Genomic DNA, 26,049 nt, shown 5'->3' with positions numbered 1-26,049 from the left:
TTGTGCAAATTGATTTAAACTGATCCCCCTCCTGTTTTGAAGAAAATCAAGAAACCACATTGTTGCAAAGCATTAAAAGTGTGTAAGATTTAGTGGCATCTAGAGATGAGGTTGCGAATTGCAACTAATTGTCTAGTCTACGGCTCCGCCCGCCCCTTTCAAAGAGCATACGGTGGCTGACACGAGAGTAGCCACTAAAGAAATGAGGTTTCTTTAGGTAGATATATTATATTTACTTAATAATTCAGTAAAAACATATGTTACTGTGACTTGGCCTCTGACAGATAACATGCAAAATGAAAGCCAAAAGTGTGAAACACTGTCACTGTTTCTGCACCACAGTCCATTATAAACCACATAATAGATGAAGTTTATACAAAGGCATTTTACAGCATTGACAAGGAAAACACGATACTTCTCTTGGTGATTATGGAGTTACAAGTTGAATTGAGAGCTTTTACTTTGAAAAATGCTGAATGACATTCAAAAGAGTCTGTAGCCTGCTTGACACACCTCTGAAAGGAAAACATCAGGAAAACAAGTGCAAGAATGTCCTCTGCCTGGAGAGACTGGGGAAATGGAAAGGCGTCTGAAGGTCTGTGGCTGTGTATAAAAAGCCAGAACACACACAATGCAGCATAAGCTTTATTGTGAGCATGAGAAACAGTCGCTTCATAATCAATCTATTGAAGAGAGGGGGAAAAAATTCTCCTGACGTAGGATAAAACATGCAACCTTTTACGCGAGAGTCTTGTGCTTTACCAACTGAGCTAACCAATGTGATTTCCATGATGCAGTAATCGGAACGGAGTCGCGGAATCGACCAAAATGTGGTTACAATTTATAAAAATTAGGGTTTTCCCAATAACTATAAGCTTCTTTTTCACAGCGCTTAAGCCAAACAAACAGAAACAAACAGCCTGCTTCTCTCCTCTGCTCTCTCTGTAGGTGTTTCAGCGAGGGCAGACACACACACACACACACACACACACAAACGCTCGTGTCAGTCGGTGTGCTAGCTACAGCTGCTAAAGCTCATTACTTATTAGCATATTATTACTCACTGTAATTCTGAACAGTACTGCTAACTCATAAGCAAGCTAACTCAAAAACAGCTAATAAGTAAACCGAACAATAAATAACTAAGTTATTTTATTTAATGCTGTTTTAATTGTATGTGCATCATTGTTTTTGAGTGAACATTGTTATCTTACTGACAATTTATGAGTGTACAGAGGGACTGACGTCTGACGTCATCAACATCGGTCTTTCTGTTTTCAAAAATTCGAGATGGCAATCCAAGGCAGGAAAGAGGAATTTGAAAGTAAGGAAGCAAAACTGTTCATCAATAATGTAATTTATTGAGTTTGATAGAACCCAGCTTTCTCTGCAGCGCTGTGAAAGTGTTTTTTCTTCTTTGACTTTATTTTATAACCGCACGCTGGGATGACCAGAGGTAGTATCATGTGCAGGCAGTTTGCCACGTTAAAGTCTTTTCACACGGGAAGCAACACTCCGCCTGTGTAGTCACCTGGCCCCGCTGGGTCGCTTCTGCGGTTCTCATGTGACCAGACACAAAGACAAGCGCTCTGCGAGTAAACGGAAGGCGCTCAATAGATATTAATCACGGCAACGGCTTCTGTTCGCCACTGTATTCCTTCACAGCCTAGCTTAAAGTAAAACTATAGGTTAAGTAACGTTAGCTGATAGGCTGTATTACTATATTATATAGGCTATATTATTCATATTCATATAGCTGATAAATCTAGTAAAGGCCCTCCTGTTAACGTTCTGTTAATATATTTCAGGGAAGTCACAGACGGAGAGGATCAGTCTCTCATCCTTCGTCATTTTCCACTGTATTCTTTAATAGACTAGCTTAAAGTAAAACTATAAGTAACGTTAGTTGATAGGCTATATTATTATATTATATATATTATTCATATTCATATAGCTGATAAATCTAGTCATGCAAATGCCCTCCTGTTAATGTCCCAATAACTGTTCATCGAACACTTCAATAGGTTATTTCAGGGAAGTCACAGACAGCGAGGATCAGTCTCTCATCCATCTTCTTTTTGTGCTGCGCGTCGCGTAGGCTACAGAAAGTTCAAGTCAATTCAACTTTGGCAAGGGCGGGCGTGTGCGTGAGACGAGCACAACCACGACAGTTTCACGGGAACACGCCCGCTTTTTGCTACGCCTGTCTCAATGCTTCTCTTCCTACACGCTTGCCTCTCATTGAAAATTAATTACAGAAAATCGCTTAAGCGGTTGACGATGGATGATGGTAAACCTGTGTGAAAAGGCCTTTATGCTAACGTTAGCTACCGTTAGCCAAAAAGTAACGTCAGGTATCACCAGTGGCTGAAACCTTCCAGACAGTCGTCAACGCTTATTATTTTTCATCTGGGGCTGCTCCTTGCTACCTGCGCTTTGGTCTGGTAAGTGAAAAAGTTCTGTTTTCAGGCGCAGTAATGTTAACAGAAAGGGTAATGTTAGTTGAAGTTAGCTGGCTAACACATTGAGGTTCACTTTGCACTGTTAGGACCTGCTGTTAACTTAGTTACTGTTACTTTAGTCCTAAAACGTTACTGTGGAGACAGTCAAGCTCTGCGTTCATATTAGCTGTGTCTGAACGCAGTGTTTGTAGTAAGATGCTTTGTAGTAAGATGCAGGACTGCGGTAACGTGAGCCGCCAAATGCGAAACCTTGGTTAACCCTGCCGCCGTCTGATTTCTGTTGCGCCTAAAGCAGTTTTATTATGTTAAGGACGAGATGCGAGTGAGCCGAAGGTCCTGAAAGATACATACGCGTTTTTTTGTGATGCTCTTAGTGATTATATGAACACAAAAACATACAACAGAAATATAATAATATTACTAATAACAATAATGATAACAGTAGTATAATTTATTATTTGTTATTAATGCAATGCAACAAAATGTACCTTTTCTTTTGTTATTTTGTGAACATAATTTATATGAAATTTGACCTTTCCCCAGCGTAATTCCTCAGCAGTTAGTCATGGCTTCTCCTTCCTAGTGTCCTCTACTATCACTGGTAAAAATATCATAAGGTTTTACTTCACCACCTATGAGATATTGCACTCTAAAAACCCCAACAGTAAAATGTAAACATGTTAACATGGGGTGGTGATGTTGCATAGATAAGATGCTTGCCTTTGGTGTGGGAGACCTGGGTTCGATTCCACCATTGTGTCCCTGAGCAAGAGACTTAACCCCTAGTTGCTCCAGAGGCGTGCGACCTCTGACATATATAGCAATTGTAAGTTTTTTTCTTTGGATAAAAGCGTCAGCTTAATGTAATGTTTTCTGTGAACTTTGACTTTTCACCAAAACAGTTTCTTAATAGGTGACGCCACCAATTTCATATCTTCTGCTTCATACTGTCAGCTACTATAACTGGTTCATATATCATAACATTTTACTGTACCAAATTGGATAAATTATACTCTAAAAACCCCTCCAACAGCGAAAACTAAATAGACAGTTAACATAGCTGTGAACTTTGACCTTTCACCAAAACAGTTCCTTTATAGGTGACACCACCTATTTCATATCTTCTGCTTCCTAGTGTCCTGTACTATTACTGGTACATATAACATTTTACTGTACCACCTATGAGATGCACTCTAAAAATCCCTCCACCTATTTCATCTATAAGTTCAAGAAAATGTTGAAATGTCTGTTTACATTTTGCTGTTGGATGCATTTTTAGAATGCAATATCTCATAGTTGCTACAGTAAAATGTTGTGATATATGTACCAGTGATAGTAGCGGACACTAGGAAGGAGATGATGTCACCTATTAAGGAACTGTTTTGGTGAAACTACTAACTAATTACCAGTACCAGCTCAACTCGCCTCGACTTGGTTTAGCCGTGCTCCGTTTTCTGGTGCAGATAGTACCCATCAATGTAGCTGGTCGTCATAGCGACGCCACACACAACAGCCGCGACGTAATGTTCAATGCGACACACACACCAGCGACCCACAGAGCTTTCTCTTTATTTAAGTTAAAATGTTTCAACCTTACTCACAATGTAAAGACAGATAAGCGGTATAAAAACCTTACAGCTGTGTTTTCCTCTGCCGTTGTTGCTGCAGCGGTCTGTGTGACGGTGGGACCAGAGGGCTCCCTTCGCTGCCACTTGTGGAACTCCTCAACTCCGAAAACCTTCAAACACATTTTTGTTCCGCCATCACTTTTCGTAAAACTGTCAATATTCGAAATCTACACAGTTGATTTCTCACCTCAAAACTTCTCAGAAGTGGATTTAGTGATGAAATTACATACAAAAACTGTAAAATATAAAACTTTCTGTTGCTGGCCTCTGTCAGGCGTGCGTAATGATGATGCAGTGAATAGTGACGATTCTCTCTGACCAATCAGCAGTCTGCTGTGTTTTCACGTCACATTTTAGTATCGCCTCAGCTCGCTTGGAACCTCCAAACAACCAAACCAAACAAAGGCGAGTCAAGCCTAGTGATGGCAAGTTCGACTCTTTTGACAGACTCGAGTCTTCAAATCTCGTTCCTTAAAATGAACTAATCTTTTTGAGTCATTTCGTTCATTTAAACTAGGCTGGTTATTGTGGCGCTGCAGCCCTCTAGTGGGCAATTAAAAAACAGCGTCGTTCTCAAACACAGAAGGCTGCCTGGCTTGGTTTAATTGACAAAGTATAATGCACAAATTCACCTCTTGATCACTCTCTATCATCATTATATACACCCCCCTGGGCCCACAACCAAATTCAAACCATGTAAAAATGAGAGCCTCTATGTCAATCAGAGCCTCTATTACTCCCTCTTCCTCTTACCCTGAGGTCCCTCACCGGCAACAAGAGAGTTTTAACCAGTTTTATCCCATTGACTTGTCTGAGCTTTTAAAAACAGTATCACAAATGAGTGTCCTCCAGCCCACTTGATGTAATACCTACAAAGTTTTTACTGAAAATAATGGATTCTGTCAGGCTCCATTTGATCTCTGTTTTCAACAGCTCCCTATCTACTGGTTGTGTCCCTGATTATTTTAAAACGGCTTGCGTGAACCCACTTTTAAAGAAACCTGGTTTAGATCCCTCCCTCCATCAAAATTTTAGACCCATTTCAAAACTACCTTTTATAGCAAAGATTTTAGAAAGAATTGTGTCCAAACAGCTGCTCACTGTACTGGAAAATAACAAAATATTTGAAAAGTTTCAGTCTGGTTTCAGGAAGTACCACAGCACTGAGACTGCCCTGCTTAAAGTCACCAATGACCTTTTAATGTCTGCTGATGAAGGCATGTGCTCAGTCCTGGTAATCCTGGACCTTAGTGCTGCTTTTGACACCATTGATCACAACATCATGTTAGACAGACTGAGGCACTGGGTGGGGATCTCTGGTACTGCCTTAGAATGGTTTTCATCCTACCTGTCAAATAGGAAGTTCTGTGTGTCTGTGAACAACTATGTCTCTTCATTCTGTCCAGCTGATGACACACAGATGTATTTGCCGGTCAGATCCACAGACCCTGTTCACTTACCGACTGCCTCTGTGAAGTCAAAAATTGGAGGTCAAATAATTTCCTCCAGCTCAACTCAGACAAAACTGAGATCCTAGAAATTGGGTCCTTAGTGACTCATGTTAAGCCTGTTGCAAAGAATCTTGGTGTCTGGTTTGATTTGTTAAATTTTAAGCAGCACACCACAAAGCTGGTGCAATCATGTTTTTACCAGCTTAGAAATATATCTAAAATACGATCTATGTTAACTTTTAAGGACACTGAAACCATTTTACACGCCTTCATCTCATCACGCCTGGATTACTGCAACAGCCTTTTCACTATTGATCGACTCCAGACTGTCCAGAACTCAGCTTCCAGACTTTTAACCAGAACTAAAAAATATGACCACATTACCCCTGTTTTAGCTTCATTGCACTGGCTCCCAGTATGTTTTAGAATTGACTTTAAAATTTATTGATAACTTTATTGATCACTTTTATAGCTCTTCATGGCCTCTCGCCTTGTTATATTTCTGACCTTTTAGTCCCATACACACCAGCACGTACCTTGAGGTCCTCAGGCAGAGGTCTGTTGTCTGTTCCAGAGTCTCGACCATATACAGTCTATAGTCTCGACTGAAAACTAAAGGGGACAGAGCGTTTGCTGTCAGGTCCCCGAGGCTGAGGTCGGCTGCGTCAGTGAACTCTTTCCCAGATAGCACACGTACGTCTTGCCGATGTCGGCCTAAGATCGTACATCGAATTATATTTATAGCGTTTAACAAGCATCTGCGCATAGTCGGATTTCTCCACGCTCCATTTAATTTCTCCAATGGGTCGGCTTTGGATCGGCGCAATGCTAGTAATACGATGCCGCCCATAACAGCGTCAGAAGCGCACCCTCGTCACCAGACACCAGACTGGCAGCGCTGGAGAAGTGACAGGTTGAGTTGTCATGTAAGCGATCACTTGACTAACATTAAATAGCGATTATGTTAATTATGTGACATGTAATAAAGCATAACGTTATTACAGCCCTGTACCGTTGTGCCATACATTTTTATACACAGCGTCTATGTATTTACACAGCTGAGAAATCGGACTATTAACTAGCATTAGCTAATAGTTAGTTTAGCTAACGTTAGCTAAGTCCCAGAATTAAAAAAGCTATTTTAACCAGCAAAACTTTCCAGTTTATTTAGTTGGCTATAGCTGGATATAACAAAAAATGTGTTTCCAGTATATGAACGGCACTTACAAATTGTTTTACGTCAACTTACTTTGCATCAGATAGCTAGCTATCTAGCTAATGTAAGCTAACCGGTAGCTAGCTACACCCATTTGTGGAAAAAACGTTCGCTAGGGACGCATCGACTCCCGCCGAACTCTCGGCCTCATCATCAGAAATCCGAACTGCCTCCATCATGCCAACATGTTAACAAGCATTTATCCACGAAGCATGGCCAATACTTAATGACAAATTGAACCAAGCATTGACTGAAAGATGCGCTAATTGTGTTCCTCTCACCGAATATATTGTCACTTACGTTAGTTGGGTGATTTTAGTCAGGAGCTACCCTTCCTGTACACCCCCCCCCGATAATGCTTTTCTGAACAACAAATATGTGTCGGAAATAACCTAGCTAGTAGCTGGTGAGCATGCGGACCACCATGGGACCTTATTCGGGAAAATTATGTAACGCCGCATAAAGATGCCATTGGCGATTCTCCCGCCTCTACCAAGTATATCCAGCTGCAGCACGCAGACTTGATGGAACTTGAACTTCCAAATATGGTTTTTCCCAGAAGACACCGCGCACAAAACGTGATGGCTCACGTATAGTAATGCTTACCTAATGCTAACAGTTTTATTCTTTAGGGGCCAACAACAGAACTTTAAATCCACTTCTGAGAAGTTTTAGGCGAGAAATCAACTGTGTAGATTTCGAATATCGGCAGTTTAACGAAAATTGACGACGAATTGAAAGTGTTAAAACATTTTCGGAGTTGAGAAGCTCTGGAAGTGCCGACTGGTGTCAATAACGTTACCGGAGGCTGCACAGCAACACAATGGAGGTTAACCGGTCGACATCATAGACTGTATATAAAAAGGTCGACATGCATATAACTTTAGGCACACACCCAGTGATGGTTAGGGTAAGAGTAATATGCCTCGGGGGGCTGTCAGGAATATTTAGCTAGCTATAGCTTGCTGACGACCGGTGTTGTGCCGTGTTTTGCCTGCCTGACCTCGCCGGTGCTAATGGTCATTTATGCTGAGAAAAGAGGTGGTTGCAAATCTCGGCAGGTAGCCTACAAAATTTGATCTGCAGAATTATGCATCCACCTCTTTAGGTCCTTCTCAGACACTTTGCTGTGCTCATTGATCAAACGGCGTTATCACCACATATATTTACTGAATGTCAAGGAATGGTACTTCTACTAAGTGTTTTAAAATATTAAAGACTATAAATGTTCATAAAATATATACTTCTAATCATTTATCACCATTGATGAAGCCCACAATAAATATTACAGCGTTTAAAAGCATTATTTGGAGGTGCATGCAATTCTCGGCAGGCAGGCAAAACTCAAAACTCAGCACAACACCGGGTTAGCTCCCCCAGGCCCAGTCACACAGACCACTGCAGCCAACACAGCTGAGGTGTCCAGCAACTGAACGATATTGTTAATGTCTATCATTATGTTGTAAAGTTGTAACCTAAATCAAGATACATCTTGGTCGTTATGTAACTTACAGAATATTTTTAGTTTGACTTAAAATCACTTTGGAACAAATAAAATATACAACACCAGTGGTATGAATTGAAACATTGCTTTATTATTATCATTAGGCTATTATAAATAAATATTTGCAGGAATTATAGTATTAATATGCTATGATAGTAACATATAATTATAGTATAGTAAATGTTAACGCATAATTTACACTGATTAATACTTAATACTACACTTAGCTTATTTATCGGCTCTTTTTTTTTTTTTTACGGCTCTGCGTGGGCCAAGCGACCGAGATAAACATTAACATGTTTTGTGCGCGGTGGCATCTGGGACGAACCACATATGGAAGTTCAACTTCCGTCACGTTTATCTGCAGGCTGCAGCTGGACCCTTCTCGCCTCTCCCGCTAGAAAGCCAATTGTCTGCTTGAAACGGTCAAGAAAGGAAACCTTTTAAGCCAATCATTTGGTTTCACTTGCCTAATGATCTACCACGCATCAGTAGTAGATATAACAGTGGGGGAAAATGCTTTTTAAACCTTATTTTGGGACAGTCAGCAAACCTTTTCAGTGTTTTTTATCAGGTTTTACTGGTGATTCAATACATGCAGTTTTTATGTCCCGGGGACCAGTGAAAGTGCAGTTTTCGCCCTCTCCCCCCATTCATTCACAGAGGGGCCTGGTCTTGTTAGTTAGTCCGAAACAGAGCCCTTTAGAGTCGTTGTTGGTTATATTTGAGCATTCATATTAAAAAAATAAATAGTAAGCCTGTCTGTGCCCCCTGCTCTGTAGGAAAAGTGTTGTAAAATAACTTCTGTTATGAGCTGGCAATTTACAAATATAATTGAATTGAAAATTAATTCAAGCAGACTATTGTATTCTCTATACCTGTTTCTTTGTGAAGTATGTCAAATACTTAAATACATTGGGCCATATGTTTTTGTTTGTCTCCCTCTTTCAAGCAGAGTCTGTCTTCACACCCACCCTCCACATTGGGTTTCAGTCAGCCCTTATCTGCAGACATCCCTCCTGGCTAGAAAGGTAGGCTATGTGTTACACTCATGTACATTAGAGTAATATGGTATACTAGTATTTATTGCTTTTTGTTTTTTACGTGTTTATTTTGTATTCTGATGTGTATTTTAATATAATTTCCTATGTTTTTCTTCTGTATTTATTGTGTAATCCTTTTTTAATGTGTTTTATTATTTTTGTTTATTATTGTAATTTGTTAAGTATGGCCAATACACCTTCTTACTGGACATTGAAGCGGAAATCTAGGGCAAGAGTTAACCAACAATTGGAGTCCATTTGTTCTGGTTTTGCTAGTGGCAATGAGGTTCACGAAGAAGAATTTGTTGACGCTTGCAATGAAATTCCAGTTAATGTTGAGGAGGACTTTATGGATTGCGAATCATCTTTTGCTGAGTCTGAGGAGTTTAATGATTCCTTTTGATTCTGACAACAATAGCGTAGATAGTGAAGATGAGGTGAACCATTTGGAAAGTAATTTGGCATCGTGGGCATTAGAAGAAAATATAACTCACAGTGCATTAAATAAATTATTGAAATTTTTGAAATACCATCATCCATCACTGCCAGTTGATGCAAGAACATTGCTGCAGACTGCACGGTCGGAGTCTGTGGTTGTCAGGAAAAGGCTGGAGGGACATACCATTACTTTGGCATCCTGAAGTCGATGAATACTACTTTGGAGGCTAATAAGTGCAACTTGGCTAGTGGTGTCTGCCTAGAACTCCAAGTGAATGTGGACGGGTTGCCAGTTTTTAAAAGTTCTTCCACACAATTCTGGCCCATTCTGGGAGCTATCAAGAACCTCCCCCAGCATCAGCCATTTGTGATTGGGCTGTTTTGTGGTACCAGCAAACCATCATTCTATGAATACCTGGAAGATTTTGTGGCTGATGTTGTGGAGTTGGAGAAGGGATTCACATTCCAAGGAATCACCATGAGTCTCCAGCTGTCCTCAATGGTCTGTGATGCACCAGCCCGAGCATTTGTAAAGAATGTCAAGGGACACTCAGGCTACTCAGGGTGTGGAAAATGCATGCAGGAGGGGGAATATGTGAACAACCGAGTGATATTCCCTCAAACTGATGCCCGCCTCCGCACTGACAAGGACTTCAAAGAAATGGCTTATGAAGGCCATCATCTAGGGCCTTCACCTCTGACTGCCACATCTTTGGGCATGGTCAGTGGGTTCCCATTAGACTACATGCATCTTGTCTGCCTGGGGGTCATGAAGCGACTCTTGTACCTGTGGCTCAAGGGTCCACTGGCCTGCAGGCTCTCTGGCTTTCAGGTGAAGACGCTCTCTGAGAAGCTCTTAAAGATCAGACAAGCGTGCCAGTGGAGTTTGCACGAAGGCCAAGATCCCTGAAGGAGGTAGACAGATGGAAAGCGTCTGAATTCCGCCAGTTCCTGCTTTATACCGGTCCTGTGCTCCTTAAAGACCTCCTGCATACTGCAGTGTACCAGCACTTTTTACTTCTTTTTGTTGGTGTTTTCCTACTATCAAACAAGGCACTTCTTGAGGACTACATTGAGTATGGCAATGAAGCTCTTGTGTTGTTTGTTCACCACTTTGGGGAGCTGTATGGTGAGATGTACCTCTCATACAATGTCCACAACCTTGTGCATCTTGCACAAGATGTCAGGGTGCACGGGAACCTGGACTCCTTCAGTGCTTTCAAGTTTGAAAATTTTATGCAAAAGCTAAAGCGGCTTGTGAGGAAACCAGGATCTCCCTGCTGTCAGATTGTGAAGAGGCTTTCAGAGAAAGCATCTGTAAAAACACTGCAAATGAGAAATCTGGGTGTAAGGAGAGAACACACATCAGGACCTCTGCCACCATTGTTTCATTTTGCACATCTGTACACCCAATATGACACAGACCTGTTTACCCTCAAACTGGACCAAGCCAACAGCCATGTGTACATTCAAAAGGAAAGGTAGCAAAGATCAGGAATATAATTGTTGAGAAGGAGGAGGTATACCTGGTCTATTCAAATTTTGCCCATGAAGAGTCCTTCTTTGACTACCCCACGCCTTCCTCTACATTTGCCATACACTTAGTAGATGGCCTCTTGGACACGACACACCACTGCAATATTGGACTGGTAGAAGGGAAGGTTTTCCTAATACCTCATGGAAGAAAGTTTGTTGCTGTGCCCCTCATACATATTGATTGATCCACTCCCATACCTGAACTGCCCCACCACCTGCCCACCCACCATCTCTCAACCTCTCTTGTTTTTGTATGTTTATTTATTTTGTGTTGCATTTGTAAATTGTGTGTAATTGTGTGTCATTGCCTGCCTGCTTGTCTGTCCATTTCCTTGCTGCTTCACTAGTCACCAAAGCCTCTTCCCCTGACCTGCTCTGATCTCCTTGCCTGTCTGAACAGTAAGTAGTTATCTGAAAATGTCATCCTATATCCTATCAACATGCACTATGTTGTCTTTATATTGATTGTGTGATAGTTTTCTGTTTGACCATGTTTTTCTTTTTTATGATGATTGAAATACCCTTTTTGTTGTGTTAAATATTTTGTATTTGGCTCAATATGTACTTAATAGTACTATTTGAGGAGGAAAACAGAACTGGCCCTGTGGCAAAGGAGTGGTTTTCAGATGGGCTTGCTTGGTGGCCCCCCTATAGGGACAAAGTCCAAATTCTCCGAAGTGTCCAAAAGAGGATTTTGCCGTAACCAACAAAGGGATGGGGGCATTATGCTGCACGCATACTCTACGAATCAGGTAATTTTCAATATAACGCGCTTAATACAATTGGGCCTAAAAGTTGCATGAATAACTTCTGGTGGTGTTCTGATACTGTGACTTCTTAATACTTGACTTGCTGAATGGGCTCTACAGATTCTATTGACAGAATTAAAGAGCGCTGGGAAATGTCTTGTGTGACATCAGACCTCAACACAGATAAAGAGCAAGAAGCCCAAACAGTTAGAATACGGAAAAAGTGAGAATGCATCTATTACTATTCGTTTTTTGCATTAGAAATGTTTGCATGTATTCTTTTTTTGTTTAGTTTTGTTGCATATTGTTGTGCATTAAAATTCTAATAACTATTAATTTAAATATTTAGACCAAAACGGCTTAGGTCACCATCACCATCATCATCCTCATCACTTCTGTCAGAGGAAGATGACTTTACTCCACCGCAAATGCAACCTCCACCCAAAAAAAACAAAACACATCAGAGAGCCCCTCCAAAAGCCCTGAAAGCACCTCCTTCCTTACTACTGGTCATAAGACCCATGAACCCAGAGAATTCCCTCAGAGTTGGTAAGCCTGACATACAAGACAAAAAAGCCTAAGATATGAAGCTGAAAAATGCTAATATTGATCTTTTTGATTTTTGTTCTTCAAGTCACACCAAACACACCCAAGCACCTCATTTTCCCACTCAACCTCTTCCAGCCTGCCATCAAAAGGCTCAACGACATAGTAAGACATTTTTATGTGTATGTATTATCACCCCCAACCGGTCGAGGCAGATGGCCGCCCACCTGAGTCATGGTTCTGCTCGAGGTTTCTGCCCCTTTTTAAAGGAAGTTTTTCCTTGCCTCTGTCGCCTAGTGTTTGCTCATGGTGGGAATTCTTGTAAATAATATCACAAAGAGTACGGTCTAGATCTACTCTATATGAAAAGTGCCAAAGATGACTTTTGTAATGAATTGGGGCTATATAAATAAAATTGAATTATAATACTTTGTAGCATATTTTTAAGATGTATGAAAAACACATCAAGGGTCCAAAAGCACTGATAAACACATGCTATTTTGATGTTTCTGAAAAAACAGACAGACAATGTATATATATATAGACAACAGATAATTCACAGCCCAAACAGACAACTGCAGCCACAGTTCAGCTCCAGCCTGGTAACCTGGCAACATGGGCTCTTCTGAATGTAAGTTCATAATTCTATTTATAATTATGACTTAGAGAAATAAATGTGTGGACAACATGCATAAATAATTTTTTGTCTCCAGTCACAACTTCGAATTGGGGAAACGAATTGGAGGCCAGACCAGACTGCCATCAAGGGGCAACTTATACAGAACGTAAGTGCCGTTTAGCGTTACTTTATATAGCTTAAAGTTAAAAGGCATTTAAACCCCTTACCTACTATGAAGTGATCATTACCCATGCCCATGTGCGGAGTTAATAGTTTGAGTATATATGGAGTGTATCGAGAAACCGTGTGATCACCAACTTGAATGATGGACTTCAAGTCCTCTTCAAGTCACAACATCCAGATGGAGCCCAGACACAGAGGTGGAGGCTAGGCTTCCAACTGCATGGCAAGATGAAGGACAAGACTCTCATGAACATAAGTTATTTCACCCACTCAAGGTCTGTTTTCAGTGTTTACTAAAATAAAAATGATGCAATTATTTACTTGCGCATTGTGCACATAATGAAAATGTTTCTTCTTTTACATGATCTGTACACACATTCATACACTGACGGCAGAGGCCAAGGTGCACATCAGAATGGAAATAACATTCATACACCCATGAGCAATTAGGGGTTCAGTGTCTTGCAAATGGACACTTCCTCATGCAGACTGGGGGAGCTGGGGAACACCCAACTTTCTGGTTAGTGGACAACCACTCTCCCCCGAGCTACAGCCATCCCAATAACAAGAATATAATTTATATTATATACCGCTTAGTACTGCTGGTTCTTCTATCACAACCACTATGTATCAAGTGCAACAAATACATATTGACAACATGTAATACAGACCCTTCCACCTGTATTATCTAGGAAAATACAACTGTTGGATTGGGAATTAGTATTTGCAGACACTCTATATTGAATGACTCTGATTGGGATTGGGGCAAAAAATCTTGAAGGGGAAATCCCGTGAAAAAACAAATCAACAGCCACAATCAGATACTTAGAATGGTAAACACCTCTCCCTGTATTACTGTTTTCCCTAGGTTCAAGATCTCGCCCTCTCAACACCCACCAAGTCATCCAGCCTAACTGCACTGGTACGTTTGGCAAAATCTTTCTATTGAAATTATAAAACTCCTTAGTTAGTGCAAATTCCATTATTTAACTAATCCTGTTTTTTTGTAACAGCAGTGGAAAGGATCATCTTGGAGCAGCTGGGGGAACTTCGCCTGAAGGTGGACCTATATATATGTGTGTGTGTGTGTGTGTGTGTGTGTGTGTGTGTGTGTGTGTGTGTGTGTGTATATATATATATATATATATATATATATATATATATATATATATATATATATATATATATACACACATATATGTACATATATGTATACACATATATGTAACTAACATATTAACTATGCTATGTGGCTGTGTTTTAATGTTTTGAATGACCAGGTCGGTTTGTTTTGGAGAGGAGACGACCTCGGAGGTAATTCGGACCCAGAACAACTCTCATCAGCTTTTAGCTGTAAACACTAGCTGTGTTAAAACTATACTGTAACTTAGCACAACATCACTGCGCTGTAATAATGTTATGCTTGATTAAATGTCATGTAATTAACAAAATAACTATATAATGTCAGTCCAGTAACTGTTACCTGACAGCCGACCTGCCTCTCATTCTCCGGCGCTGGCAGTTAGTCAGCCTGACTGAACGAAAGACTGAGGAGGACCCATGTCAGCGGTGAACGAGTTGTTCATTCCTGCTCCACAGTAGCTGTCACGTGACAAATGAACGACTCAAACCCAGAGACCCACAGTTGCTATGAGTCGTGAACTAATCAATTCTGCTTTCTGTGCTGCCTGCTTACCACAGCCCTCTAGCCCAGCTGTCACGTGACAAATGAACGACACAAACAGACCCACAGTTGAGAGTCCTGAACTAATCAATTCTGTTTCCTGTGTTGACGGAGCCCATGCAGCTGCCGTGTGACGAGTGAACGTAAGAATCCAAGATCCTTCACGCATGCGTGAAAATTACTCACTGAGACTACCCGTTCCTCCCGAGTCATACACACGATTAGGTCTTAAACTGATGATACACAGAGCAACTTTTAGAGCAATCGTGCAGGGCAACGTTGCCGTCAATGGTAATGAGTAAAGATTACTACCGTAATCCCCTTAATTGCTTTTACAGAATCAAGTATTGAGTGACACTACAGCTATCCAAGGTATGTTTTCCAATGGCATATTTCTGTTGAATTATTTGAGGATGTTGACGTGATGTTTTTTATACTGCATAGATCTGAAGGATAAGAGTTAAGACTATACAGACATTTGGTTTGGTTTTACAGTCCTAGGCTGCTTTATAGTTTAAAGCAAAGTAAAGGTTTCTTCCGCCCTCACGTAACTAAATTAATTACTGAAATATAGAGTATATCCGCACCTGTAGGCCTATGATGGCAAAAAATACTTATCTTTGCCAGCAACAAATGTTCCATGTGACCAAACTTTTCCAAGGATGGGGATGTCAATTATGAAAAAAAACCCAACTCAGCCCCAAAACAGCTGAATTTCTCTACTCACTAACTTCAACTACCTAGTATTTCTATTCCTTTCATGCCTTGCAAGTATCTGCAAAGAATTCACCCTCATAGATCAATAAAGTGTTCTGAAAATGGATAGGGTAGTGGTTAAAACATATACCTTTAGTGTGAGAGACGTGGGTTCGATTCCCACTGTGATGTGTTACTGAGTAAGACACTTCATCTCTAGTTGCTCCAAAAGTGCACCCTCTGACGTAGCAATTGTGATTGGCTTTTGAGAAAAGCGTCAGCTAAATGAGTGATTACTTATGAAACAACACACAGATATTTCACACACTTTTATTGCAATCCCCATCTGCTGTCTCTGACAATCTGAAAGCGCATGTGTGTTTGTTGTATGATGATTTCTCCGAAATGCTGTTGGTCATGTACTGATAAGACGTTTAGAATTGTAAACGCTGGTCAGTTATTGTTTCAATGAAACCCCTACCAAGATGTGTCGATATCAAAAGGGACCAGTAGGTGTCACCGTGGAGACGGGTGTTGAAGTGTTTCGAAGTCTTGACACAATTTCAGCACAATTGCTTCAAACGTTTCAATGTTTCACAAAGCCTCGCATTGCCCATCACTACTAAACACGACAACATGAGACAGAACATATACACGCGCCAATAACCGGACAAAGACTAAGGGAAACAAGCAAGGATATATACACAGGGATAACGAGCTGGGAAGAGGTACACAGGTGAGGGACATGAGGCTAACGAGACACAGGCAGGCAGAGAAAGAGCAGGGGAAAACAGAGAGACTGGCATGCAGAGTGATAACTGGGGGAACAGACATGACACAGGTTACTGAACACTAGACTATAGACAAGACAGAACCCCAATACACAACAGACCAAAATAACAGATAATCAACTGACCAAACTCAAGAGGCAGAGTGTGACAAGTGGTCCATGTCCATTTCTTTTTTGCCATATAGCCAACCATCCTGCTTAAAACAAGTTATTGATGCATTATGTTTTCCTGTTAAGGCCAAAGTTGAAAACCATTAATCTACATACATTTATGTGTTTGCTGATTTCCATTGCTTTACAAATGTTGAACCTATGCAACCAATTCTACTGCGAGCTTGAGAGATACACACCACAACTGATTGCCCTGTACAGGCAGAAGGCCAAGAGAGCAGAGGCCCTGCAGAGATCCTCAGGATTTATGACCTCCAGGTGAGTTTAAGATTATCTTTGCCATAGCAACAATGTTGATAACATAATGTGCAGCCAATACAGATTGGGACCTCTGTACTATAATAGTGAAATTTGATTATGTTATTGTCTTGTGATGACTAGGAGGATAGATCCATCTACTTTCATTTGTCATTTGCATTTATTTTTGTAAGTTTTACAGTACATGATCACTTTAAAAGCCATTTACAAGTTTAAGACAGAAAATCCTCAATTTCACTCAGATTTTATGGGCTGAGCATGACTTTTTATTTTTCTATCCATCCAAGAGACCAACTACATGTATCCATAATTGGTCGCCATACGGTCTACTGACAGTGAGATGTACTCTAGGCCTTCTCTACACGCATCTCACCTGCATTTGTTAACACAGAATTGTGGGTAAAAAAGTTTAAAACACAAGCTGTGTTTTGTGGGCAGTAAAACATACAGCTGACAATGAAAGTCGAAAGCAGACAGATAGCAGCCTGTACGTGTCTGTAGCTGTGTGATACGGCAAGAGAGAAACTGAACTGTGTTTGTTTAAATTTGACTTTTCTTTAAGTAGTTGCAGCTGGATGGATTCATTGTTATTGCTATTAATATTATTATTTTGAAGTACATTACACTATATGGCTTCATGTGCTGTAAAAATATTTGTATAATAATAATTATTTTGATTGTCAATCTAGGACCAACATGATGTACGCATGAGATGTCGTCCGACCCTCCATGCCCTTCCAGTGAACCTGCTAGAGGATGACTGACTTCTTCAAAACCTGCAATGTAAGTACTCAGTGTACTCACAGAAATGTCAATATCAACTAGAGCCCGACCGATTTATCATTTTGTAGATATTATTGGCCGATATAAGCTACTTGCAGATATATCTGCATCAGCATTAAGAACAGCTGATATTACTATTAAAAAGAGAAACAGAGTCGGGTCCTTCCCTCATGTCATGAGTGTTGCATAGTTTGCCCACCAGAGGGCGCGGAGTGGAGCTCCTCTGTTAACAACACTGCAGCACCATAGAACAAAACATAAGCTAAACAGACAACTGTTTTGTTTTTTCTGTTTTAAACCCATAACTGAAAACAAAGGATCTGCTGACCAGAGTCTACCGGAGCCACAGAGAGTAGCTCCAGTGTAGGCAGCTGTGTGTCTGAGTGTGGGGTGAAGACAATTTCAAGGAAGGTGCAAAGAATATTTAAAATTTATAATAATAATGTTCGTGGTGATTAAAACCTGCTTTTACATGGTGGTTTAATGTGAAAAATGTAGTTTTTTCTTGCCGGGGGGATGGGGTTTTACAATCACGATGCATTGTCAACATGTCTCTCCTCTCAGGTTTTTTCCCACAGGCCCTGAAAACTGCATCGTTAAGCCACTCTGAAAAAGAGCAATCTAGATAGGTCACTAATGAACAGTTACAGGCCCATATCAAATCTCCCATTTTTAAGTAAAATCATTGAAAAAGCTGTTTTTCAACAGCTTAGTGCACTAAATAACTGTTTTGATGTCTTCCAATCAGGATTTCGACCACACCACAGCACTGAGACGGCTCTCGTTAAGGTCTTCAATGACATCCATTTAAACACTGACTGTGGCAGTCTTAGTATTATTGGATCTCAGTGCGGCATTCGACACAGTCGACCACAACATATTACTCGACAGACTTGAAAACTGGGTTGGACTTTCTGGCACAGTACTAAACTGGTTTGAATCCTACTTAAAAGACAGGGACTACTTTGTGTCTATAGATAATTACACATCTGAGCTAAGAAAAATGACATGTGGAGTTCCCCAAGGCTCCTTTCTGGGGCCTCTTTTGTTTAACATTTACATGCTTCCACTGGCTTGGATTATGAAAAACAACAAAATATGTTACCATAATTATGCAGTTGACACACAGGTTTACATAACCATTTCACCAGGGGACTATGATCCCCTACAGGCACTGAGTGACTGTATTGAGCAGGTCAACGATTGGATGTGCCAGAATTTTCTTCTATTGAACAAAGATAAAACTGAAGTTATTGTGTTTGGAGCCAGGGAGGAACGATTCGAAGTCAGTGCTCAGCTTTAATCAGTAATGATAAGAACCACAGACCAAGCTAGAAATCTTGGTGTTGCCATGGACTCAGACCTAAATCTAAGGAGCCACATTAAGACAATTACAAAATCAGACCACTATCACTTGAAGAATATATCAAGGATTAGAGGACTTATGTCTCAGCAGGACATGGAAAAACATATCCATACATTTATCTTTGACTCGACTACTGTAACGGTGTCTCTACGGGGCTCCCTACGAAATCCATTAGACAGCTGCAGCTGATTCAGAACGCTTCTGCTCGAGTCCTCACTAAGACCAGAAAAGTGGATCACATCACATCAGTCTTTACATTGGCTTCCTGTATGTCAGAGAATTGATTTTAAAATCTTGCTGTTAATTTATTTATTTAGTTTAGGGCCAAAATACATTTCTGATCTTCTGCTTCGTTAGGAACTATCCAGACCTCTCAGGTCATCTAGGACAGGTTTGCTTTCTGTCCCCAGAGTCAAAACTAAACATGGAGAAGCAGCGTTTAGTTATTATGCTCCGTATATCTGGAACAAACTCCCAGATAACTGCAGGCAGAGTTGGGCAAGCTACTTGGAAAATGTAGTGAGCTAAGCTACTAGCTACTCTACATTAAATGAAGCTTCCCTACATGGAAGCTACCCCACAGTGAAATGTAGCAAGCTAAGCTACAGCAACATGGCAAAAGTAGCTTATTTTAATTTTAATTTTTTACCTCCTCACTAGAGAGTTGTCCAGGCTGGACCCTGATCCTTCTCACAAGAGGTGTTACAATAAAAATCGCACGTATCTTTATTCCCCTGCTGCAAAGTCGCAGACATCAGCCCAAGGATCAGTACGTGATGCACATACAGGTCCGTGTGTGGCGGTGGAGTCACTTACTGATCCCTCAGAAATGCTTGGGAAAATGTAGCGTGTGTGGAAGCTCTACTCGGTCAAAAAAAGAGCTTCGTTATTGAAAAGCTATTTGATTCAGAAAATAGCAACGCTACCACCAAACTACTGAGAAATGTAGTTAAACCAGTAATGGCGCTACTTGTAGCGACGCTACTGCCCAACAATGACTTTTCTTTTTACCACCGCTTTTTATTAAAGCCATAGATTGGTACCTTTCACTGCACTGTAATGTCCGGTTTTCATTTTCTTTGTTTTTAGATTTTCAGTGCCCTGATTGTACACTGCACTGTAACTTTTACTGTCCTGTTTTACCCTGTTTTTTATCCCTATGAAAAACAGAGTAAAACATCCTATCCTTTTCCTTATAATGTGTTTTATTTTTTCAATATCCCTTTGTTGTTTTTATGTTTTATGTAAAGCACCTTGCCTTGCCTTGCCTTGCCATTATGTCTGTAAGCCTTCGTCAGTGGATGATAGCATCGTCTATGGGCAAAACCCTAACAAGTAACATGAAAGGCACTATGGGAAACTAACTTTAGTGTCTCTTCCAGCAATGTAGTCTATCTCAATGCTAAAAAGTGAGGTGTAGAGTGAAATATTTATTGTTGGCTGTTGGCATTCCTCATCTCTACTAAGCATTCCCTTCATAGGCATGGCCAAATTGTAAGAAATTAAGGACAAATCCACATTTTCATGCAAAAATGTTTCCCTAACCTCCCAAGACCTGAGCTTTGATTCTGTGTGCATTTTCATTTTAAGTATAAATACCTAAGCACTGTGTTTGAACAGGAAGTACTTTATGAAAAATAATGAGTATGTGTAACAAAGTAGAAACAGACATCACAAGGCTGTGCAAACAGTGACCCTAGAGGGCACAGGCAACTGCCCACCAATGAGGACAATAGGTCTAAGTTGTTAAGCAGAATGAAGTATACAGTGCAGGGAGCCCAAAACCTAAAGTCCTCATATGAGGACACATGATTTTAGCAGGCTAAGTTCAGCTGCAGCTATATTAGTCTTAGGCCGTCTAATTATAAAATTAAATGGATATTGTTGTTAGGTCATTGTGTAGGTTTACTGTTGGAAGGAAGTATCCCACTGCTGCAGCTCAGCAAGTAAACACAAAGACTAACTAATTTCTAAAAATACTTAGGATATGTTTTGTGGCTTGTTTAAGTCAGTGCGCTGAAGTCTCATAACTGTTCCTAATGAACTTTAGATTTTTGTTCTCATTCTCTTACAGTTGAGTCAGATTAAGAAAGCGTCAGTACAGACAGAAGGAACCCATAACAGCCACCAGTAACTCTTAACATTTTGTCATGTGAGTATTGTAAAAAAAAATTGCTTTTAATTGTGCAGGGGGCACAGATGAGCACACAGTGCTTTATAATTATCCTCATAATTGGATTGTTTGTATTTTGCAGGGTAAAGATGAACCAGACATTGCTGACACTCCTCACTGTGATCACTGACACTGATGCTCCTGGTGCAGTACGCTTCAGCCCAAGTGAAAGGTGGCTGTGGATGGATTTGTTACAAACTCCTGAAAACACTTCTGAACTATATGCTCAGTATGTTTACTGCAAGCTTACACCGGGGGATATTCAAAACAAAGGTTTTTGCTCAGTGTTCTTTTTTTATATTGTTCCATTACCTCGTCTACCTCACTTAACAATTTGCGTTGTGTGGGACTACTTATTTTAAACAAATGTCATTAGCTATCTTTATTTGCTTTTGATTCCCCAAAAGTAGAATTTCTTTGATTTATTTATTTTAATTTATTGGTAATTTTTTTCTTACTCTGTATTTAGAGCTCCCTTAAATATTATTTAAGTAAAAGTGCTGCTGTTCGAATAAAATTATGCATTGTTGCTTTTTCCACATAACACACTGCAGGTAGTAAAACGAAAGTTTGTCACTTAACACCAAAAGATCTCATTAAGTATCTGTAAATAGGGAATGTTCAACATTATTGCATAAAAGAATGAAAACAAATCGGTTATCAAAATTGTTGCTGGTTTATTATCTGATCAAGCAATCAATTACTTAAATAGTCTGTTGAGCTTTATGCAAAATGTGCATTACCAGAAAGACAATTTTTTTTCCCGTCTGATGAAAACAAGTTTCAGTGTAACATATTTTGTTTCTCTGAAATGTAGATATGACAGGAGATGTTTGGAGTTTGATACTGATTGTTTAATATTGCATTTTGTAAATTTTAAGCTGACTAGTAGTAATTTTGTTGAGTAGATTTCCCTCAGAGTATAAGTTGTGCACAATTACAATTATTGAGTAAGGAATTAGTCAGTGGAATTCAATTTTAATAAGCATCAGTGAATCAATGTTATTTAGTATAAAATGAAAGTATTATATTTAAGTATACTCAAAAATATTATTAGTATTACAAATATTTTGAGTATTTTGAACTTGTTCGGGTTTACATTGTACTTGTTCTTTGAACGCATGTATTCAACGCACTCTGCAGAGCAGTTTGTCCGTTTTTAGCCACTGTAGAAACATTGCGGCGCAACATTACGACATCCCTGTAAGGGGGACCCGCGGTGGATGTAGAAATGACTCATTCTAAGGTAATAAAAACATAATGGTTCAGTATGTAAGGTCTAAACCACTGAAAACATAGTTATGGATCTTACATTGCATTTCTGTCAATGGAATTTTACACACTGGACCTTTAATGTGCTGCTTTAACCTAGGCTGTAGGCTGTAAGAATTTATCCTCCACAACGGTATCTGATGTAATACTGCTAGCTCACCAGCCCTATTAGACTACAGATTTAGAAATTGATTTCAGTGGAGCCAACCAACAACATGAGCCCAAAGCTGGTCTCTTTGGCAGGTAAATCAAAGACCATGGCTTGTTATCAGGTTTCATATGCAGCTTGAGGATCAGGTGTATGTAATGTAATAAAACAGGTGCTCAGTGGGAGAGCTCTGATGGTATTACTAGTGGTGCGCTGGGTCAGGCATAAGACTCACGGGCTCAGACACATAACTTACTCTCATGTATGCATGTAATAATACACACACTGATACACAGAAAGAGACAGGCTGACATGATTATATACATATTGCATACAAATGCTAGTCTACCACATATATGCACATACGCATACCCCAGATATGAGTGAGAAACTGACACATGCTTTAGATTTTCTTGAAAAAATATTTAATTCATGAAGATTTACAAAACTGGAAACAATCATGGCCACTCTTATCACACCATCTCGCTGAAGCATTGCTCAATCTCCCCCCCGCGCCTGACACGACAAATCCTCCTGGCCGGAAATCCAATCCCGCCTCTGTGTGACCGGTGAGGTACCATGACGGATGGCTTGTAAGCATCCCACCATGTTTCATCAAGCCTTCTTCTCTCTTTGTCAGGGCGGGAGACTGAAGACTTCCATGCAGCGTCTCACCTTAGGGATGCTGCTGTGTTCAATAATTCAGCAGCTGTGTTACTCCAGTCCTGTGGAGAGCGCTCAGCAGTGACCGATGAACATCCCTAGTGGGCCTGAGCTCCATCCCGGAAAGGAAGTAGGCGACAGTAGATGTAACTTTAACTGCTAATTAGCATTTATTGTAGTTCTTTCTGCGTTACCCAAGCCCAATCGCAGCCATGTTTCACTCACATGTAAAGTATTTTGGCTGATTAGGTCTGTCGTTAGACCTCTGCACAGCGTGGGTTTGGCCAGACTGACTATGCTTGTGCGGCATTTCCTACTATAGTTGTACTTATTCACGATCAAGATTTCTCCTGGAAAAATTGTTTGATATATCTAACGGAGACGTCTACCTGGTGAATTTCCTGCAACACTCCGTCCAACCTCAACCTAAGCTGAGGCTTAATCAGCCGAAATGAAAACACCTGTGCAGGTTTGACATTAACGCGCTAAGACGCACCCGTGTGTTTTGGTGAGAAACATTGAATGTTCTAGGAACTTAGTTTGCAAGAAAAACTCCACAGCACACCTTTTAACGTCGCAAACAGCCTACTGGCATTTATAATTACAGTTTATCATCTAAAAGGAAGCTAGCCCTACATTGGATTCACCTGTTGTATTTCCAAAGCTTTCATTTGAGTAACTTCTCTAGTGAAAAGCATTTGCTCATTTTTTTTCTCATGTCACATGTTTTCCTTTCAAGCTCAAAATATTTAAAGTATTTTTGGGCTAGAGATCATCTAACATGAGACATGAGTTTTGTGACAGATGACTCGACATTTTCTGTTTGCTATCTTCAGAAAACTCTATCCCAAAAGAGGATTTGTAAGAGAGACATATAATAATTAGGGTAATCTTATAGCTGTGCCACAAAAGCATGATTTGAAATGAATGGCACTAAAAAGATTTAAAAGAAAATATCTATTTGTTTGCAAATGTGTAGTTTTGGTCTGACAACAAAGAGGCAATGTCCTTCAGCCAGTGATCATTGATCAGTTCCTTCTCTTAGAGGTTTTATGTTGAAGAGTTGCCAAGCCCAGAAGTAAGCCGAAGTTCATCCCCCTTCTCTTGTTCTCTCTGAACCCCTGGCGTCTGATTCTCAAGCTGCAGGATTTGGTTGGTTGTGGGAAACTTGCTGGAGACGGGAAGGCATCAAAGCTGACCGACAGGTGGAAGGAGACAAATAGAGAACCGGCTGGGCCGACTGGCAGCGGCAGGATGACATTAAGGTTGACCAATTAATCGTCACCGGTGAGGTTTGAGTCCTCTGGGGTTTAGGAGTATTTCAAAGAGAGCTGGAGGTTAATGTGCATTTGTGGAGAACACAACAGATAAAACCTCCTCTACTGGGTACATCCTGAAAATCAATGCTCTGCTTGGCTCACCTCAGTGACTGAATCTTTTTTTTTCAAAGCTGCTTGACTGGCAAGGTGATCAAAATATTTTAGTAATACTGGCAGAAAAGTTTCCTATACAATACACCTTACTCCCACAGCGGTGATGTTGAACTTGCATTACATGTGGGCTAGGAATTGCTGGCCACTTTGATAGATATATATATATATGATCATGTCTTTCTTGCTGCACATACACACATTCTGCGGCCTTAGCAACAAGAAGTTTCCTCCCACTGCCCTATAGGGAATGTGGACAGCCATAACTTCCTCCTCTGCCACATTTATGTGCCATCTCTGTAACAAGGCCAGTGGCCTGGGAAACAGCCAGCGAGAGTCCCTGGCAGGAGTCCTGGGTGACATGTCGGCTGGTCTGTTGCTGGCATCGTTAGCAGAGTCCAGGCGGAAGAAGATATAAAGGAACTGGGGGACAGGAAAGAAGAAGGAAGAATGATGGTAGAAACAAACCAGGGGTGAGAGCAGCAATAATCAGCCTGATGAACATTGCATCATTACTACTTGGATTCAAATCATGGTTCAATGTTATAAATGTCTACCTTGACAAGGAAAAATAATAAATAATAAATATAAAACACAATTTATTGGAAACCATTTGAAATATATTTTTTAGACTCAAACACAGAAAAAATAACTTGATTAGAAAGAGATTTGCATCACTACACTGTGACTTAAAAACATGACAGAGAAAGGTAAAAAAAATAAAAAAATAGAATATTAGATAGTATGATGATTGTACACTCTTGTCGTGTCAAAAACATAGAGGATTATTTAAAGAAATTCTGAAAAGCTGATGTTTAGCGATATATGGTTTTCATGTGACTGCACTGGGGACTAGAGCCGAGGCTGCTGCAATGCCTGAGCATCCCAACCACAGCGTTACAGTGGGGTGGTGGAGGCAGAAAGAGTCTTTGTTTTCACATTACTGGCCAGAAAAAGGGTTGCAACCCATGTCAAGCATCTGCACCAAACAATGCAAGAACAACTGCACATGCACGATAACCATTTTCACTGCTTTGTTCTTTCACAGCTGCCAATCTCTCCCACTGCAGACCTATAAGAGACACATAAAACACACACATACACACTCGCGCTGGAGCTCTTTTTTCCATAGACAGTCCACCAGTGTTTTCTCAGTAGAGAGCAGGGGAAACAGCATGATCTAAATAGCTCATTAACTTTTGATGACTGGGTCCTTTGGCTGTAGATCTTGAAAGCAAAC

General features: G+C 40.3%; 1 long non-coding RNA gene across 15 annotated transcripts; it reads left to right on the top strand.

The window, feature by feature from the left end:
* Positions 1-1,286: 1,286 nt before the first annotated feature.
* On the top strand, positions 1,287-25,331 carry LOC123977009. Of its 15 annotated transcripts, XR_006826504.1 has the most exons (18): positions 1,919-2,444; positions 9,217-9,292; positions 11,626-11,677; positions 11,851-12,030; positions 12,148-12,250; positions 12,377-12,576; positions 12,662-12,738; positions 13,095-13,204; positions 13,287-13,358; positions 14,244-14,297; positions 14,389-14,435; positions 14,656-14,689; positions 15,398-16,974; positions 17,664-17,757; positions 21,198-21,275; positions 21,379-21,569; positions 23,357-23,509; positions 24,520-25,331. It is a non-coding gene; the product is annotated as an uncharacterized LOC123977009 (long non-coding RNA). The 15 variants fall into 15 exon arrangements; XR_006826507.1 differs by lacking the exons at positions 23,357-23,509; positions 24,520-25,331 and adding an exon at positions 13,541-13,650 and having other exon boundaries at positions 1,894-2,444; positions 13,771-14,297; positions 21,379-21,962; XR_006826499.1 differs by lacking the exon at positions 24,520-25,331 and having other exon boundaries at positions 1,928-2,444; positions 23,357-24,510.
* The last annotated feature ends 718 nt before the right edge of the window (positions 25,332-26,049 follow it).

Source organism: Micropterus dolomieu, linkage group LG01 (assembly GCF_021292245.1).
Source record: "Micropterus dolomieu isolate WLL.071019.BEF.003 ecotype Adirondacks linkage group LG01, ASM2129224v1, whole genome shotgun sequence".
Classification (NCBI taxonomy): Eukaryota; Metazoa; Chordata; class Actinopteri; order Centrarchiformes; family Centrarchidae; genus Micropterus; species Micropterus dolomieu.
The sequence above is the reverse complement of the archived record's forward strand: the minus strand, read 5'-3'. Positions and strand labels throughout refer to the sequence as shown.